At 37.8% G+C, this 20,916-nt stretch overlaps 1 protein-coding gene across 11 annotated transcripts in view; it reads right to left on the reverse strand.

The window, feature by feature from the left end:
* GREB1L (GREB1 like retinoic acid receptor coactivator) overlaps nucleotides 1–20,583 on the reverse strand; it is a 265,250-nt gene extending 244,667 nt beyond the window's left edge. For all 11 annotated transcript variants that reach the window (XR_015727761.1, XR_006776899.2, XM_045781919.2 and 8 more), the window contains exon 1: nucleotides 20,441–20,583. The gene's annotated coding sequence lies outside the window, so the exon portion shown is untranslated. The remainder of the gene's footprint in view (nucleotides 1–20,440) is intronic.
* Between the last annotated feature and the right edge of the window lie 333 nt (nucleotides 20,584–20,916).

The raw sequence follows: 20,916 nt of genomic DNA on the forward strand, positions 1-20,916 counted from the left end.
CCTGCAACTCTGCAGAGCAAAATTTAAAAACCACTACTTTAAAGGTAATCAGAGTAAATTTAATTCCAGGGGCACATATCAGCCCTTGAAGACAGCTATCTTGTCTCTCTCTAAATCTTCTTGGATTAAACTTGCCCCTTTCAAATTGTCTACTCCCTTTATGTAATTTTCCTCCATATCTCCCCCATCCTGGTCACTCTTTCCCTGAAAATGTAGAAACTGTATCTAAACATAATTCTTTAGATACTGTGATCAGCTAAGGATACTGCTCTTGGGGTAGCCACAGAAGTTAAAGAGGGCTTAGTGAATGAAGAAGGACCTGAGCTGGACCTTGAGAAATGTAGGATTTAGGTAGAAAGGAGAGAAGATAAAATTCCAAGCTGGGAATCCAGCATGAACAAAGATACAGAAATTAAAATGAGGGCCTCTTTGAATACTTCTCTTAACTGGTTCTTTTCCATTCAGCCAGCTGCCCACTCTCTTATATTTCCCAGAAGAAAATTAAGCCAGATCTTATCTCCATGAATGCAGGCTTCTGTTGTGTTGATACCACATGAGGAACATGATCTGGGCAGTACCAAAAGTAGATCATTTCAATATTGTAGTTATTGCCACAGGAGAGAAAGTACCTGACGAAGATGTTTGTTAAGTCTGAAAAAAGTATGTCATCTTTCAATGAGTCAGCATCTTGATAAGAAGATCCATACAGGTTACAGCACCATTCAGAAGGATCCCTGGGGATTCTCAAATTTAAAATCAACCCAAAGAGCACCTTGTCTCTAAAAAATTTTCTTTTGCTTTGTCACTTATCAAACCATTGGTAATATAAGCCCCAAATGGTCTCCTGACTGTAAAAACAACCACATTTTCATATATACGAGTGCTAACCCATCAAGGCGAAACATCTTTTTGTGAAAACAAATATTAAAAGACCAATTTTTTGATAAATATGTTCATCAAAGTGCATCTTCTCATGTTACTTAATTTTCCTACTTACAGATAAGAATTGAAGTACATCAGTGGTTCATATAATTTGGTTTGTTATTCAAGAAGGAAGATCTAAAAGATAGGATATTTCTACCTATCTTCTTCCCATAAAGTGTATTCATTATTGATTACATGAATATGTACTATTTCATATAACAGGAATGTGATTTTCACACATGCAGCCCTCACAAACCTGGCAAATTAAGATCTAGTCCTGAATTTTAATATGTGCTATGAATCTAAAAATTTTAAAGGTGTCAATTAAAAAAAACTGATTTTACTAGCATCCAGGGTAATTGATTCAGACATTTTATTTCCATTATTTTCTCTTTTCCTTCATCTCAAAAGGGGATAATCTGAATTGCTCTAATCTGAAAAACAACAATAAGTGTAGCAAATACTTGACAATGAAGATGGAAAGCCTCTAAAAATCTGTTACCTTAGTAACGGCAAGAATGTGGAAGAATAAGAATACACTGTCAGGACATCATTTCAGATTCCACAGATTTGAGGCCTAAATACAGTCAGCTTTCATTAGCTTTTTGTTTTTCCCAGCAGGTCCTTGGACTTTGAAACAAAACCTGAATGACAGCTATGAGCAATTCCAGCCTGGCTCCTGATTAGCTATGCCAAACAAAACAACTCTCTGCAGTGTAAACTTTCCAGGCATCTGCAACCAAGCCTCTGTAGAGACTATAATTCCTCAGTGAGATTTGAAGGAGAGTCAGAGGTTGGGGGGTAAAGGGTGACCAGGAGGGGGGAGGGGGGAAAAGGATAAGACCTTCCCCTCTACCTCGAACTAGTTCCCTGAACTAGTCTGATTAAAGCAGGAGGGAAAATAAAGTAAACTTGTCTTCATGTTGTTGTCATTGTCACATTTTAACTCTGCCTATTCTAGATTTAACTAATTCTCCAAATCTGAATATGCTATTCCAATTAAATCCGTAACATCCTCGTATTCCAAACTACCCATGCATTTAAACCAAACAAGCAATTCTGAGGCTCTATTAGTATCAAACAGAGCAAGCAGTCGATTAAAAACATCTAAAAGAGAAGGGAAGCAACACATATGAATAGATAGTGCCCCGTATGAATGCAAACTAACATTTTGTGCCATTTGTTGTCATTCACCTTTGGTGCATGCAGACCTAAAATTAATTGCATCAAATGACAGTGCACTGTGCTGTGTGGTCCCATCTGCTACACAATTAGATCCTGGTGGAACTATTAAGAAGCTTTTTTCTTATGATCAGTCCCCTTGATTTTACCTAACGAACATTCCTTTATCTACACAAAACAATTACAGATTAGATCTCAAAGCAGTCCATTTTGATCAATGCTTAATTTTAAAGTTATAAGTGGTTTCAGAAAAAGTTGTCTGGAGAAAATTCTATATTGGAGTGCTAGCTGGCAGTTCAGCTGTAAAGAGATGAGTTGAAATAAAAGACTGACTTAAACTTTGCCAACAATCCTTCTAAAATTTCAGAAGTAAAAACTATTATTTTTATACTTCTTGGCCACACAGCAAGATGGTAGCATTGAAATGTCCTCTTGTCTTCTGGAAAAGTGACACTTAACCACATTCTGATCTCAACTGCTTCTGAGATAACCTACAGAAACTGGTAGTTGGCTTACTTAGAACATTGGGCAACAAAGGTCCCTGCTTCTAGTCAATAACCATTTTTTTTAACAGTCTCCTGATGATTATGTAGTGTTTAAAGTAAGGAAAATAGCTCTAACACCCTAAGACGTAATTTGCAGATATATGTCAACAGATGTCACAGAAAACTTAACGTTTGCATAACCATACCATAAAAGCCTAGCCCAGATTAGGACAACATTAAATTTAAATCATCAAAGATTCAAGTGGAAAATTCAAGTTCAGACATAAAGAAGCATTCAAATAAAGATTTGTCAAAAATCACAATCACGGAGATATTAATTTTGGAAACTACAGACAAGGAACATTTCAGTGTTTGAGAAAGGCAATATCAAACCAGAAAGCTACTTTCCCAATTATTTTATTTGACTTGTCTGCAATCCCACCACTCTATTAAACTATAGGAAAGAACCTTAAGTATATTTTTATAATGTGAATACCAGAATAGTGATGCCAGAACAACAGAAGACCCCTCAATATGAGTCTATGCTTGAAATCCCAAACCAAACCTGCTGATTCAGCACAAAGTCATCAACAGAGTTCTTATCTGTAAAAGGAACAATCCATTGTCTGGCTGAAACAAAGGGCAGTGCACAGGAAATCAGCCAAATCTGGGCCAGATGGTCACTGATTCAAGTTTCATTCTCCCCATCCCCCACTCTCCCTGGCACTACAAAAATAGATTCAGACAGCCTTTTTGGTTACCAGGTAATAACACTTCCTGGAAGGTATAAACATTTTACAATTACCTATACCACCTTCCACCTCAACACCATCTAATTTAGTAAAACAGAATGTCCTTATAAAAAGTTAAATGAGAAAATTGCTATGCAGCAGTTTTTGAAAGGAAAATACCTCTGAAACCCAATATTTGTTTCTTGGACATAGTGTGGAGTTTTACCAAGTGGAACGGTTAAAAATATTCACGCCAATTTGTTCCCATCTATTGTTTTTTCTCACACCATAAGATCAAATAGACATGAAGCTAGAGAAAACTAACTTATCACACTCATTTTCTACCAACTGACCACCAACAGCTTTGAAAAAGAGTTTTGTGGTTTATAACCCAGAAACGCTTTTTACCAATGACAAGCCATCAACAAAAATAATTACTGATTTTGATTATAAACCAATGTGCCTGACCTCATATCACAGAATCTGTAAATTATGATACTGTTGTAAATACACATTTCACACCCCTACTATAAAACTCAGTTTCAAATTCTCAACAGCAACTATTAATTAAAGCTAAATATACAAAATTGTGTCTTAAAATCTGCAAGCACTCTATAGAAAGATACACATTAAAGAATGGTATAAATAAAAATTCAAGATCTTGCAATTAAAATATTTAGAAAACACTCCTTTACTTTTCCTAACTGTATAAAAGAAAGATATTTAGGTTATAAACAAAGGTCTTTTCTTTGAAGAGAACCCTTGACTGTATAACAGTTGCTTGGAAAATATTTACATTTGTGTGACCTAAGTAAATTTTATCAACCAATAAATAGCAATTCCTTTAGTAAACTTTATAATCCTTTTTATAATTACTTTGGAAATGTCAATGCAGGAGTACATTTTATGGGCATGCTATGGACCCCCTTTTCCAAAATTTACATATAGAAAGGTTAGGGTAGATCAAAGAGTTTTTTGTCTGTTTGTTTTTTTTACACCAGATAATCACAGGCTGGTAATGCAATGGCTAAAGACAAAAATGACTTCAAAATATGCAATCAACAGCAACTCACACAAATGGTCTGTTTTATTGCAGGGAAGTAGAAAAAGCTGCTAAAGTCAATACAAGGTAACCTCCCTTAAGAGAACATTCTAGCTTACACAACGTCAACAAGTATAAAATGAAGCCAAGTTAGAGCTTTGAATCTTGACCTTCTGTCTTAAAGGGAATAGTGAAAAGTGTGAACTTTTTCAAAAACTGGCACTCAGAAATCATTCCTGAAAGTTGATTTATAATTACGGTATCAAACTAAATTTTAAACAATGGTTAAAAATACAACCGAAATATAAACGTAGTATATAAATATGTGCATGTGTGCTGTTCATAGGTTTTTTTTAACATCTCAGATTTAATTATTTAAAATATATTTCAGAAACCTAATTTCTTTTTAAAATACTACTATTTTCCTTTACTTAGTACTGCAAAATAATACTCAGGATCATACTGGAAATTGTTGAACTGCTATTATATGTGCTTTTACAGCATATAAATTTTCTTTTAATGCAATTTCATAATCTTGGAAAACCTACTAATGAGAAAAAATTAATAATCCATTAAGAACCTCTAAAAGAAGGTAGTTGAGTTTTGGCTGTTTAACAAGTTTTTTTTTTTCTTTAGTGTAAAATAAGGATTTATTTCACTGTTTGTGAAAAAAGAAGAAAATGACTATTCAAATTAAAATTCTCTACTTTCTGAGCTCATCTTTAGAGTCTCTAAGATAAATTTACATTTAAATGAAACACACACAAAGGCAACTAGACTATCATAACCATCCCACACACATTAGTGTTTTCAGAGATTTAAATCTCTAATTCTTAGGGAGAGAAAATTGTGACTACACAACTATTTTTAGTCTGTTTTATTTACATATCAATGCAATAGGATTTATATGTTAACACTTTAACTTAATGTAAGAGTTAAGGAAAAGTATCTCTAAAGAGATCAAAATAGAATTCTACTAACAAAAGTCAACTCAGAGCAGAGTTCTCACGCATGTAAGTTTCTGGAAAAAAGCTTTTAAATAAGATAAAAACAAACACTATAATAACAACAATAAGTGACCAAATAAATTTATGAGTTAGAATTTAACAGACTAAATTATGATCTTGTTCTTTAATAAGCCCTGATATAAAAGAATAACAGAGTTTAAAGTCAAAATATTGTAGATAGCCCTGAGTTCTATTTATCCTTTAAGTCTTTTATTTTATTAATTTTTTTTTTCTTTCCTTAACATGTATCTTCCTTTCTCTGGTGGTCCACAATTCAGGTAGAAAATTTAATTCCATTCAAGTAAAAGAAAATTTATAAAAGGCAACATATTTATGGTAAATATGGTGCTGATCAGTCTTATTATTTTTCATTACTGTACATAATGAGAAACATATATCAAGGGTCAAATTAGAGTATGCATACCTTTCACTGATGAAAAATGGATGAGAATCCAATTTCTAAAGAGTGAATTGCATTTATAAGAAAATGTTTTTGATCTGTGCTCTAAATGTTTATTATTTCTCAATATAATCTATATGCTTTAGTAAGATAGTAATGTATCAGTAAAGTAAGTAATCTCATATAACTGTAAATGTGCTTTAAACATAGACTGAGGTCAAAATAATCTTTTACTCACTGTCTCTCTAAATGATAATTTCTTATACTTTAAATTTACCACATAAATAACATCTCAAAATGATCTTATTTACTAAAATTAGTTTCTGCTCTCTAAGACAACAAAAAAGATATGAGTTGAATAGTGACCAAACTCATAAATACAAAATATATATGTTGCAGTTTGGGTTTTATTTATAGACACCTTAATGTCCATGAAGTGCCACTATCAAACTTAAGACTCATACCATGATTTCCTTAACATCACCAGTACTGTTTCAATTTTACATTCAATGCTTCCTGAAAAAGTTAAAAATGTCTTCTAGTTTAAAAAAATGAATGGACATTAAATTCCATTAGATATCAGTGCATTTGAATTCTTTTTATAATTTCGGTAACAGATGATTTCAAGAACGTGGTTAAAACAAAACTAGATCTGAATCTATAAAACCAAAAGCCACATAAATGCATTTTAACCAGATTGTAGGCTTCCCTAAGGTCAGAGATAGTACTTCATTCTCCTTTCTCTTTCTCCACAGCACAACTCCAATTATAGGTACTTATAAAGACTTATTACATTGACTTCCATTGTTAATTTCCTGCCCAATGGAGAATTCTATTATCCCCACTGGATAAAAATACCTTCCTCAGTGGGAAAACTATGAAGAGAAAAATTATTTTTAAGGAAATGACAAATGTATTTGATGCAGTAATTCCTTTTTATCTAAATGAACTGAGAGGAAGCTTGACATTATAATTGCTATTGCCAATTATTACTTTCAAAGCCTTAAAAAAATCAGTACAGGTTAAACACAAACTTTAAGATAGAATTATGGGGCCTGTTTGCAATTCATGAACTTTAGATTCCCAAGGGTAAACACCATACAGATGTCTGGTAATCTCCCATGTAACAGTATCTAAAGTAAGCCCACGCTGTTTGATTTTGGAAGTCTTATCAATTTGAAATCTAATGAGTAAAATGAATTGTTAACACTTTTATACAGTACAAGAGATTTGTCACATTTTTTCAAAACATTTTTTCCAGAAATTCAATTGCATGGCTCTATTCCATCATGCATTATTATCCTGAAAATAAATAACTTTCAATTATTTTTTAAAGATTTATTTATTTTAGAGAATGAGAGAAAGAGAAAGAGTGTGGGGGCAGGAGGGGTGCACAGAGGGAGAGTCTCAGGAGGACTCTGGGCTGAGCCCCTCCACGTCACGACCGGAGCCAAAACCAAAAGTCGGATGCTCAACCGACTGCACCCCCAGGAGCCCTGACTTCCAATTACTTTTTATTAACTAGGATATTTATTGACAAATTTGAAGACTATCTGACCTAAAATATGCAGGTAACTTGTAAATAAGTAAATCTGATGATAAACTGATAGTGTATGGAGGATTCCAAAGACATTATCATTTTGTAAAACTCAAAAAGAAGAGAAAATGAAATGCATCTCCATTTACTTCTGCCACAGAATTGGTTTGGATTTATTTTTCCCTGTTAGCACCCTTTATTCAAAAGATAATGTTACTGACCTAGCTTCCAAAAGGCCTGGGCCTCATTTCAGTATTTCCAGTAGAGGGAATAAGCTTACTTTGAAATTCCACCTACTGCCCCTTCTCCCAGCTCCCTTGGAGTCAGTGGCTTAAGTCTGAAAGAAGTTTGGCCCAGGTTAAGAATGGATTCCACAGCCATGGAAAAAAGGGAACATGTCCCCACAGAAGCCACTCATTCATTCATTAAGGAACAATTATGTGCTTATTTTAGGTATGGAGACAGAGTAGTGAGCAAAAGAGACCAAGTACTTGCACTCATGGAGTGTTCATTCACGTTTGGTGAGTACATCCAAGATCTGACCCCCACTACATTCCTTACTAACCAAGCTATAGCCTTGGTACAGTCTGTTTCTCCAAAATAAGGTGCTAGCTGATCCCCTGGTGGTCTGAAAGAGTTAATAAGCTCATGAGCTATCTACACTATCTTCAGCAAGAGAAGCAACATTTGCCAAAGCTACCTTTCTGGATAATAAAACATGAGATATAATTCCTGACATCCAGATCTTACAATCTAGTTGAGTAATAAGACACGTACCCAAGAGCATGACTTTCGAGGAAAGAACAAATGCTATGGAACCAGCCAGCCCTAGGTTTGAATTTCGACTTTTCCATCTACTACCTATGGGCTCTTGTGAAATTCACTTAAACCTTTCTGAGCCTTAGTTTTCTTAGCTGTAAAAATAAGAATCACGATGCCTACTTTACAAGGCTGTTATGGCGATTAGAAATGATACGTGCACAATGCCTGAAGTAGTATACATTAATTTTTATTAAATTACTGGATTAAATTCTTCACTTCTGCTAAAAATTAAATGATTAAATAGTAGGAAAGGACTAAGTAGAGGAGCATATATGGGTCTTAAAGACCTTTATGGTTGTTTTTTATTAAAGGCTATGGTTTGTGCATGCACACATTCTCTGACATATATACACACTCTCTGAAATGCCAGATATGCAACCACACCATGTATTACACTGTTCAGTAACAGTTCCTGCTCTGGAGGGAGAGGTTGAGATAAGGCATACCACTGACTCGTGAGTCTTTATGATGGCAGAAAAGCCTCAAACATTTAGAATATCTGAAATACCATAACCCAGACACTATGCTTCCAGACTCCAACTTGGCTTCAGTAGATTGTGCAGATGGTCCCTTTAATACCTGTCCATATCAAACATCTTACATCTTTTGACCAAGAATACCATGAAAATATCACACCTGGTATTAGATCATTCCATTTATATGAACATGGGGGAGAAAAGTTGGTGTTCATATGGTCCAACTTTTCCAAAAAATAAAGAACTTGGTAATATTAGTTAAGAGGCAAAAGTTAATACAAATTGGTACTCTCTGATGAAGTCAGTGGACTGCAATTCTGTGATTCTGATGAGGAAAAAAACCTAACATTTCCTGAGGGTCTATTTTGTATCAGGCATCATGCTTAGTGAGTTGATCCATTATCTTGGAAATGTGACTTTTGGAATCAAATTACGAATTGACTATCTTAGAGTCAAAAATATACCAAGAGTTTAAAAGGAAAATTGTTATCTGTTCAGTAAAGATTTTATTTCTTTTTTTTTAAGATTATTTATTTATTTATTTATTTAAGAGAGCACAAATGGGGGAAAGGGCAGATGGAGAAGGAGAGGGACAAGAAGACTCTCTGCTAAGCAGGGAGTCCGACAGACATGGGGCTCTATCCCAGGACCCCGAGATCAAGACCTGAGCCAAAGTCAGATGCTTAACTGACTGAGCTGCCCAGGCACCTTGAGATTTTATTTTTTAAATAAGAAATTAGATTGATTTTATATTCTAAGGTTATGAGCCTATCAGAAAATGTAGTTGTTTGTTTTCATATCAACCCATGGCATAATACAACCTGTGAAATTATGTACAGGCGAATGTAAAAGAAACAATCCTAATATTAATCCTAAGTGAAATGTTGCTGCTGTATTACTATTACTAGTAGTCATATTGCTAGTCTACCTTGATCATTCACTGTGCCCCAACTTCTGAAGGTAAAGGTCTAGCCATTCTCTAATATGCCAAAACCTTAACCTCCTGCTCCAACAATTTTCAAGTGACTACTGAATCATCAGAGTAGAACAGCCACCTGGGATTCTCTAGTTGATTAGGAAATGAACCCTTATTCACTTGGGGAGTTCAGTTGCAACAGCAAGTTCTCTTTCAGTTATGGCTCCAGAGGTCTGATTAGTTTATGTTCCACTAGAGAATCAACGGATCAGAGCACTTTTTAAAACAGCCATTCAAAAAAAAGAAAGAAAAGAAAAGAAGAAAGAAATGCTACAAATCTAAACCTTACAGGGAATATCTTCACATAATATGTGTCAGAAATCTATGCAGAATTTTCAGATGTATTCCCAACAAGGGAAATTGAGAAAGAATATTGTGGAAATATTCTTACCATCATTTATCTTCCACCTCCAGTATTGCAGACACTGTTAGGATTTTTCTTTTTTTTTTTTTAAAGATTTTTTTTTTTAATTTATTTATTCGACAGAGATAGAGACAGCCAGCGAGAGAGGGAACACAAGCAGGGGGAGTGGGGGAGGAAGAAGCAGGCTCCCAGCGGAGGAGCCTGATGTGGGGCTCGATCCCATAACGCCGGGATCACGCCCTGAGCCGAAGGCAGACGCTTAACCGCTGTGCCACCCAGGCGCCCCACTGTTAGGATTTTTCAAAGAATTACCAATTACATATAGAATGTAGACTGTCAATTTTGTGGAGTGTAATTTAATCAGTGAATACTTTGTATTTACCATGTATCCAATACCATATTAGACATTTCAGACAATACAGATTATAAAACGCCATAGTACCTTCTCTAAAGGGACCTATCCTCTAATCATCAGAAAAAAAATGCTTTCTGAAATAATTAGAGAATATAAATATCTATAATAAAATTCAAAAACTGTGATATATAAATTACGAATGTTATTTAAGTTTAGAATAGGAAAAAATTTATGAAAATTCCCATATTTAGGGGTGCCTGGGTGGCTCAGTCCTTAAGCATCTGCCTTCAGCTCAGGGCGTGATCCCAGGGTCCTGGGATTGAGCCCGGCATCAGGCTCCCTGCTCCCTTGGGAGTCTGCTTCTTCCTCTCCCACTCCCCTTGCTTGTGTTCCTCCTCTCGCTGGCTGTCTCTCTCTCTGTGTCAAATAAATAAATAAAATATTAAAAAAAAAAGAAAAAAGAAAAAAAAGAAAATTCCCATATTTAGTATATTTCCATAAAAGAAATAAAATAAACTAGACCTCAAGTCAGTGGTTCTTTACCATTCCTGGGCATGAAAGTGGCCTGGGATCTACCCCTAAGGCTTAAAATCTGCATTTAAATAGCATGTCCAGTTGATTCTCATACAGGTGGCCACAGTTTGGCAAACACTGCGTTAAATAACAGGTATGATTTACAAGAATCTCTAAAGCAGTGCTGTCCAACAGAACTTTTTACAACCGCAGAAATATTCTACACCTGTGCTGTCCAATATGGTAGCTACTACCCACATGTGGCCATTACGCTCCTGAACTGTGTTTAGTGTGCCTGAGAAACTAAACTTTTTATTTTATTTAACTTTAATTAATTTTAGTTTAAATAGCGAAAACCAGCTCTGGAGAACTAGAAGAGATTTCTAAGAGAAACATGAGCCAAGCCATAGGTAGGAATGTATATGAACAGGATATATAGGCAGGAGAGACAACTGATTGGCTTGTCTAAAAGAGAGGTTTTGTGTTAGATTATCATGAGGACAGATCACGAAGAACCTTGAGGGAAACTGGATTTCATGGTAGATATTGCTAGTTGCCTAATTGAGCCATTCCTGATCGACTATATGAACAATCCCAGAGGTTTTATATGCTTACCTAAGGGGGTGGACTTTTCCCCAGGCTCTGGGGTGAATTCTGATTATTCTATTCCAGTCATGGTATTTCCATTTTCCTTCTCAGTGACTGGTTTACACATGAACCTGGGGTAAATTCTGGCCAATGCAATTTGGGACATCTAGGTATGCGGGGAAACTCTTTCAAAAAGAGTTTAGCCTGAGGTAAAAGAACCTTTTTCTGACTCTAGTCAACACTGTGTGAGGTTTGGATGTGCCGCTGACTCCTTGGGATGATGAAGAGACAAGATGGAAGACAAATGCCATCAAGCTGAACACGGCAGAGAATGACCTAAAGAACTGGGCCTTCTGTTTAGTTAAAATAAATGTCCTTCAATAAAGTAATGGGTGTTTAACTGCGGAATATGTATACTACAGAATGTCATGTAGTCCTTAAAAAGAATAAATAAAAGCTGTGTCAGTTGACTCAGAAGTATATCCCTTGTGTTGGGGCGCTTGGGTGGCATAGCGGTTAAGCGTCTGCCTTCGGCTCAGGGCGTGATCCCGGCGTTATGGGATCGAGCCCCACGTCGGGCTCTTCTGCTGTGAGCCTGCTTCTTCCTCTCCCACTCCCCCTGCTTGTGTTCCCTCTCTCGCTGGCTGTCTCTCTCTCTGTCAAATAAATAAATAAAATCTTTAAAAAAAAAAAAAAGAAGTATATCCCTTGTGTTTTATTAAGTATTAAGTGAAAAAAGAAACATGATTTTTAATATGTGTGTAATGATAGGTTACATATATAAAGTATGATAGTATATATAAGGTGCTGAAAATATACAGTATAAGGTTACATGATCATGGAAAAAGTTATAACAAAATCAACAGCAGATTGGCCACACTGCTGGGGTAAAGGAAAGGGTAAAGAGGGAATTTAGGCTCCCTGAAGTTTTTAAAAGATGTGACCACAGTTTTTTGAAAAACAGAATATGATCCCATGATGTAAAATTATTTGTGTTGGTGAATATATATAAATATGCTGAATATGTGCATAAAAGAATTGCCACCAAAACGTTCATGGTGTTTAACTTAGGATGGTTAGATTTCAAGGATTGAAGAAGAAACAAGAGGTAAGAAATGGAGAGAGGGAGAGAGACAGAGAAGAAGACATGATGAAAAAATCAAATACATTTGAATTTGCGCCTTTTGAAAAAACAGAACAGACCAGATGAGGGAGAGACAGAACCCTGAAGTGAAAAGTTCACCCACCCTCTATGGGTGTCTTATGTCATAAGAATGACAGTAATAGTCTCTTCGTTCCCTGAATATCCCAATAGAGAAATAGACATAAACTTACTATAAGTAGTATTGATTTAATTTGTTTAAAAATAAGAAATAAATGAGACATTTACACCAATTACATCTTCTCTCCACAAAGTGACCTCTACCGACACTGGTGACAATTTTAGGCATTCCTGCTCTATAAAAACTAAATGTACAGGATGATAATTGTGAGGAGTGGTTCTAAGATTCTTATGTCCATAAAACCACCTGGGAAGATCGTTAAAATGCACATTCCAGGGTCCCACCCCAGAAACTCTTGTTCAATAGGTTAAGAGACCAATAATCCTCATTTAACAAGCACCCCAGGCAAGTAAGGCAGGTGTTGACAGATCGCACTGAAGAACAGTGAATTTAAGGATGTCTGATCTCTTTACAAACGATTAACCAAAGAATTTGAGAAGTGTGGTACACTAGAGAGAACAAAGAATTTTGAAGTCAAAAGATCTAGACTACCTCTCTGACCTAATCTTCCACTCACTCCCTCACTTGCCTCTCCCCTTCAGTGGCATTGGCCTCCTTGCTACCCCTCCCACAACATGTGAGAATGCTCTTCCTCTCAACTTTCCAGTGATTCACACAGACTTCAGGACTTCACTCAGGTGTCACATCTCAGTGACACCTTACAGAGAATCACAGCTCCTCTCTCGCCTTCTAATTACCCTTGCTGCTTCACCTTCCTCTCTAGCAGTTCTTGAAATCTAAAATACAACAGTTTACTCATTTTCTCTCGCTTATTGTTTGATTCCCATAAGAGTAGGAATATTTGTTAGTTTTCTTCACTGTGGTATCCTCAGCACCTAGAATGTCACCTGGACAGAGTTCAAAGAGATTTCACTTGGCCAAGACAAAACAAATAAAGCTTGAAACATTCAGCATTAGGAGGCAAATACAGCCAGAAGGTAGACAGCTTGTTAATATAGATTCCTGGGCCCTGCCGGAGATTCTGATGATTCAGTGGGCTTGGAGTGAGGCCTAAGATTCTGAGTCTCTAACAGGAACCCACGTGATACTGATACAGCCTGGAGAGTTATCGAGTGCCTCTGCCCACGTTGCAGTGAAAGCCAACCTATTCTACTGTATAAGAAGAGCTGCAGGCTAAAAGAGGGAAAACTTCATTCTACTCGTATGCACGTCAGAAGAGAAAAACTCTTCCTCTAATCTCTATGTACTTAAGCTATCTACCCAAATAAATGATTATGCAATAGGAATATTTTTCACTTACCTATATATCATGGATATTTACTGCAACCTAATTTTTAATAAAAACATAATGTTTAGTTTGTTTCTAATTTTTTACTCTATAATGATTTGGGTGATATTTTTGCCATATTCCTTTGAGCATTTGTCTAATTATTTCTTTCTAGCAAATTCCTAGAAGGGAAATTTGAGTCAAAGAGTTTGAACCAAAGCTGTCCAACTTGCTCCAATGATGGAAATCTTCTATATCTTCACAGTCCAATATGGTAGCCACTAGCCACATGCAACTATTAAGCACTTGAAATATGATTAGCACAACTGAGAAACTGAATCTTAATTTAAACTTAAATAGCCACATGTGGCAAGGAACTACCATATTGGACAGGGTAAGAATAGACTAATTTCCAACTGAGAGGTTGGAAATTATCTAGCTTTCCAAATTTGTTTTGTTGGGTCCCTATGTTTTCTTACAATTTCTTGGCAACATTTAAACTCATTTAAAAGTATGAATTTTCAGCTCCATTTGAAAAATGAAATCATCTGGCAACAGTGACACACAGTCCCATGGGGCAAAAATCAGTGAAGTCTTAGAAATTCTACTGCCTTCAGACTTCCTTGTCCACCAGAACCCGTTAGCCTATATTATTTTACAGGTGTTCACTCACTCAGATTACCTACTTAACCTCTACAGGCGCTTGAGTTTACAATTCCTCTGAGCTAAATTTTGAGAGATTAAAAGGCAAACAGCAGCTAATAATAATAGCTAAATTTCAATTCATACTTGGCATGCAAAAGAGATGTTATGACATTTCTGGGTTATTTTATAACTGATATTTAACAGAATACTTTTCTAGTGGTTATTGACATTTCCTACTCCCTAAAGCAGTGGTTCAGCGCCAGAATGGTTCTTAAAATGCAGATCAGTGGGCCCTGTCCCCAGAGTTTCTGATTGAATAGTTTGAGTTGGGCCCCAAGAACTTTCAAGCTCCAAGTGCAGCTCTACATTGAGGTGAAGTTTTCTCAAAGCTATGGACACTCCTGAAGTATAGTGATAATGTGTAATTTTAACAATCTTTTTTTTTCTTACAAATGTGTACATCCTTTCTTCCCAAAACATGTCCACATTTATTATTCCTTTTTATCTTTACAACAATCTTGTACAGAAGTTGATTATTAGAGCAGTAATTATTAGTTCCATTTTACATAAGAAAAGTAAGGTGCAGGAGTTAAGAATTTACCCAAGTACATAAGAAATGAAAAGAGATAGAACAAGCAGGTTTCTCAACTCCCAACCCAGGAAATATAGGCAAACACAGCAATGCAGGACACAACTTGCTTCTCCAGACTGGTACCACAAAAATAGAACCATGCCCAGGAAGAGAAAAGACCATATAAGATATGGTTCACAGCAACAAACATTTATCAAGTGCTGATTATGTGTTAATCTATGTTAATCATGCCTATAGTCTCTACTGTAAGGACTGTTGAAGACACTCATAAAGCATAGAAAATTTAAAAAATAAAATCTTGAAAAGATACTGAATCTCCATATCATAGGGCAAAAGCAAATCTGCTGAAGGGGTAGGTGGTAGGGGTAAATACAGAGTTGGGTAGAAGAGGGGAGTTGTTGTGGGAGCTTCACATCTGGACTTGGAGGAGTTGCTATCACCAGTCAGTCAAGAATGGGAGGGAAGGAAGAGTACACAATAGGGAGCCCTCCTGGGGCTCAGCAGCACAAAGAGCTGCTGTTATCCACATTGGGTGTGTGTTTGCCAGCAATATCAGGGCTGCTGGAACTCCAGAACTTACAAGGGCATGCTTTTGTGTAGTCTAAATTACCTTGACTATATAAGAACTCCAGTCAGAGGGAATAACTTCATTATCCATTTGTAGCCAAAAGATACCATGATTAGGGCTCATGAAACTTTCTCTCTGACTTTTTCCCCCAAGTTTTGACAAGCATTTCTAGTAAAAATCCACCAAATTGTGATCACAATAATGCTAATTATAAATCAGCCTCTCAAGGGGAAAAAAGACTGCATTTTCACTTAGGTAGAATTGATATATTACATTATTAACTTTAGCAGCTACTTTCCTAAGATTTAAAATAATAACAACTAATAACAGTTACCATAGACTGAAAATACAACAACAACAACAAAACAACTACAATTAATTTGAAAGAAACTATTGGAACATTTGATTCAGCCTTCATTAGCAGTGTAACTGACCTGTCCTATATGCCCATCTTATAGTTCAGCTCAAAATGACTGAGGTGGGTGAAATGTCTACCACCCATTTAGAAAACTGTAGCAAATACTGCTGAAAAAAACACCTCTCACTTAGCACAAGACTAAAGAAATACAAATCAAAACAAAGGGATACAATTTTACATTGATCAAATTAGTCACAATAACATAAATGATTTAAAAGGACGTAAGCACACAGATTGTTAATGACAGTATAAATTTATATAATCCTTTTGGAAGTAATTTGGAAATTACCAGGAATCTGGAAATGTTCTATTAAAAATAAGAGCTAACATTTACTTGTGTTTTCATCATGCTAATGCTTTTTATATTAACTTTGTAGAGAGCTATTAGTATATCCATTTTATAAGTTAAGAAGCTAAAGTTCTGAGAAAAAAATTTATAAACAAATTCTGCCAGTAAGTGATGGAGTGAGGTTTTGAACCCTGAACCTTTAATTTTAGAGTCCCCTATTACAACTACACCATTATCACCTCTCTGAAGAAATAATCTGAAGGAAGGAAGGAAGGAAGGAAGGAAGGAAGGAAGGAAGGAAGGAAGGAGAGAAGGAGAAGAAAGTTACATTCATGAGGACAGTCACCATATTATTTTTAAATACTGGAAAATTCCCAAGTAGAGGAAGGGCTAAGTAAATTATGGTACATTAATTGGATAAACTATTATAAAATTACTATAAATAGTGAATAAATTATTTAAAAAGTTGATAAAAATCAGGATAGAAATGTATCTGTAATATGATAAGACATCTATAAAAACATATATTCATATAACAAGACTGAGAAGGGAGCTGGAAGAAACAAAACTACTACCATTTTAGAACTTCCTGCTAGTACCCAATTTTCTTTTGTTTTTGTCAGTCTTGTCAATCAAGATTACTCTAAGCACCCTTACAAACCCATTCTTCTAGTTTATATTCTTATCATCCCAATCAACATTCCTAAAACTTCACTAATAATTTATTCATATTACAGAATTATTCAAAATAATTACACAATATTCTTTATTGGTAATTCTGAAGCTCCAAAGTATGAGATGATTTTTGCAATCGCCATTTATGGTGTACTTTTTTTTCTCTTTTCAAAATTTTATTTAAATTCTACTTGGTTAACAAACAGTGCAATATTGGCCTCAGGAGTAAAATTCAGTGATTCATTACTTACATACAACACCCAATGCTCATAGAACAAGTGCCCTCTTTAATACCCATCACCCACCTAGCCCATCCCCCACCCGCCTCCCTTCATCAACCCTCAGTTTGTTCTCTATCTTTAAGTCTCTTATTGTTTGTTTCCTTCTCTCTTTTTTCTTTCCTCCCCCATATGTTCATCCGTTTTGTTTCTTAAATTCCACATATCCGAGAAATCATGGTATTTGTCTTTCTCTGACTGACTTATTACAGTGTACTTTTGAAAAACCTTAATTGAGATCATATATAGTGACTAAAATCAACGAATTCTTTTTACTTTCATAATCTTGCAATCACTCCTCAGCTCACTGCACCCATCCAGGGATCATTAGCCCAGAGTTTGCAGGTGTTTTAGAGATTAGAAAAGTTTCCTACTAATACATGATCTCTAAGTGAACACGTATAAAATAAATAAAACAGCTATAGGGATATTCACATTCTAAATGCCTGTGAGAATTACTAAGTAAATTATGTCAACTTCTTTTGAAGTACGTAAGTGAACTAACTGTATTTCCACTTACCGAAAAGAAAAGTAAGAGTTTGATAAGAGTAATTTACCTAAAAATGGCACCATGAGCTATGAAGAAAATTCACTCTCCTTAGCCTTACAAGGTGATATACACAGAGGCCCATTCAGCTCAGGGTTTGGCCTCTATCAGTAACATAAACAGACATTTTGTGGGAAAGTGCAGTAGCTGTTCCTCAATGATATCAATCTCATAAGAACAGGAATGTAGTTTAAATACCTCTAACTTCCTTTTTATGAATCCACAAACCAGGAATATTTTTTTGTCATTCTACTGCTTAGTACACACAGGTCCAACTGGGTTATCCTTAGGTAGTCTTAGAACATCAGTACTATTTTAATAATAAAATTTTGGATTTAAAAGGACCCTTAGAAACCTAGTAGTGCAATTCATTTCTTTAACTGAGGGGGAAACAAAGGCATTTCTAAGGAAGTTACTTCATTTAGCTAGTTTACGGTAAATGCAGGCCTGGAACTAGATGTGACCAAATATCTTAAACTTGGCCTTCATATTTCTCCCTTACCACTAAATTTTCATATTATGTCAATAGGAGTGTATACATATGCCTTTTCAATGTCTTCCGATAATATACTTCACTGGACAGTGCTCATCCATTACTTCATAAAGAGTTCCAAAATGGAGGAAACAATTTTTTAAAAAGGTTATTAAAAACAGTGTAGAGAAACTAGTGATGGTAAGGGGAGGGGCAGGGATAATCAGTTAACAGTTCTGCTTTCCACAGTATACTTGTTTCAAGATCTTTAGCATTCTAATTGATCTTCCACTGTAATAAGCGCCTTAGGCCAAATAGAAGTTTCTAAAGTCATCATGAGTGGATATCACATAGTCATCACCATTGATATGCAGTTCAGTCTTATACTCCATTCTTTTCAACCTTTATCTTCATAATCTATTCCCATTTTAATAGAAGATATATGGAAGAATATACAAGAAATTGACAACAGCGGTTGCCTTTGGGAAGGAAGACATCGGGAGTATGGAGTGGGAAAGAGAAAACTTACTTTACACTGTGAAATTCTTAACCCTAGACACATTACTTTTCAATATGAATTTAAAATGTCCCTTTAAACACATGCCTATATCCACATAATTCTATTACTAAACATTTTCAATGAAACTGTTATTTTAATGTTTTTTCCTCTTTTAAATAACTTTTCAGTATCGCAACTTGTAAAATCACATAGAAATTTTCAGAAAGAAAAAGAACAACACAGTCACAAAACTCGAAGCCGAATTCCAGGATCTGAAGTATAAGAAAATGTTCGGAGGGATGAGAGGTTTTTAAGGGGGCAATTAGTTTAAAAAATTTTTCGCAGAAAACCTCTTCCCCATATTCAAATGGCTAGGTTTTAATATAAGATTTAAGTGGGATTTCGGGGAAGGGGGGCCTCTAAAGTTGTGAAAAATAGAAATTAAAATTTGGTTTCTGTCTTTTGGACAGGAGACAGAGGGCTGGCGTAGGGTGTGTAAGGACCGTGTGACAGTCACGTTCATACAGGAAAGGAGTATGATTGAATGAGTTTCTGCAGGATCCCTCCACCTCGGTTGGAGGCAGCAGCTGTTCCCGTGCAGATGAATCGTTCTGGACCTTACTTGGGCTCGATTTAACTGAGAAGCCCCACGAACTGAATCTATACAGATAATTTAGTTTAATGGAGCTCGAAGAGGGACTAAGAGAATTGATTTACTTTAACAAACTGCCTCATCATCACCCTTGCCAGGCCAGAGCACACACCTCACCTCGCCGTCTACCTGTGTCAGGGTCAGCTGTCAACACAGCCCTTTGTGTCTCATTCAGATTAAGAGTGGTCCTCCACTACTCACAGAAAAATGGAAATGATGGCTGGAGACGCGCGCGCGCTCGTGACGAAGTGACATGGATGTGGAGAAAAGAAACCCATGGACACTGAGCAACCGCCCAGCCTCCGCTGGACGCTCTCAACTTTCCCAAGCTGAGCTCTCTCCATCCTCCCCCCACCCCCGCCCCGCCCGGTCACCTCCGCACCTCCCTGCTTGCGGTCCACCCGCCGGGCGACCCCCTCATAAGCCCCTTAGGCTCGGGGAGAGCGGTCCGCGGCGCGCCCCCCGCCGCCTCCGCCTCGGCGCTCCCCGCCGCGCCGCAGCCTCTCCCGTCCCACGCTCGGGCTTCCTGGCTCCCGCCACAAAGGCAGCGAGAAGAGCCCGCGGTGACAGGCCTCTGGCCTCCGGGCGCGGACCGAACGGGCTGGGTCCCCTCAGAGGGCTGACGCGAGGCGGCGGGGAGAAGGGGTTCGGATCCGAGGCTGCCAGTGGCGCCTGCCCTCGCCACGCAAACACAGTGGCGCTCACACCCCCGCTCCGCCTTCCCAGTCCTCCAGAAAAAGTCAGCCGCAGCGCTTCCCCGCGCAGGCAGGGTGTCCACAGCCCGCCAAAGGGCAGCTTCTGCCCGGCAGAGGCGTGCGCTCGCGCCGGGCTCGCGACCTCTCACCTCCCCGCCTCCCCGCGCCCGCGCCCCGGAGTCCCCGCAGCCGCTCACCTGGCCCTGGCGGGGCGCTAGGGCAGAGGACCAGGGGGTGGCCCTCGCCTCGGCCGGGGCTCGTCTCCCCACCCCCAGTCCGGGTCCCAGCGCTGCGCTGCGCTCGCTCCGGCCGCCCTCCTCCGAGGTGCTAGCGCCGCCGGTGGCTGGCGTCTCTCTGGCAGGCGCGCTCGCCGCGCGCTCAGTTCCCCGGGGCGGAGCGAGGCGGCGGCCGCCGCGGCCGGAGGCGGATTCCTCAGGTGCTGCCCCTCCCGCTTCCCCAGAACCTCCGCGGCGGGGACCCCCGCGCCCCCTCCCCCCGCCCCGCCTCTCGGCCTCCCGCAGCCCTCGCGCCCGCGAGTGGCCTTTAGGGCTCCCCTGCCCTCCTTGAGAGTAATGGGCGCACATTTCCCTCCCCAGCGCCTCCAACGACCCCCCCCTCCCCTCCTCAGTCCACTGTGCTCACGCCTCCATTTCCAAACTCCACGGCACAAATG

Source organism: Ursus americanus, chromosome 19 (assembly GCF_024610735.1).
Source record: "Ursus americanus isolate L20-20 chromosome 19, mUrsAme1.1.p, whole genome shotgun sequence".
In the NCBI taxonomy this organism is placed as follows: Eukaryota; Metazoa; Chordata; class Mammalia; order Carnivora; family Ursidae; genus Ursus; species Ursus americanus.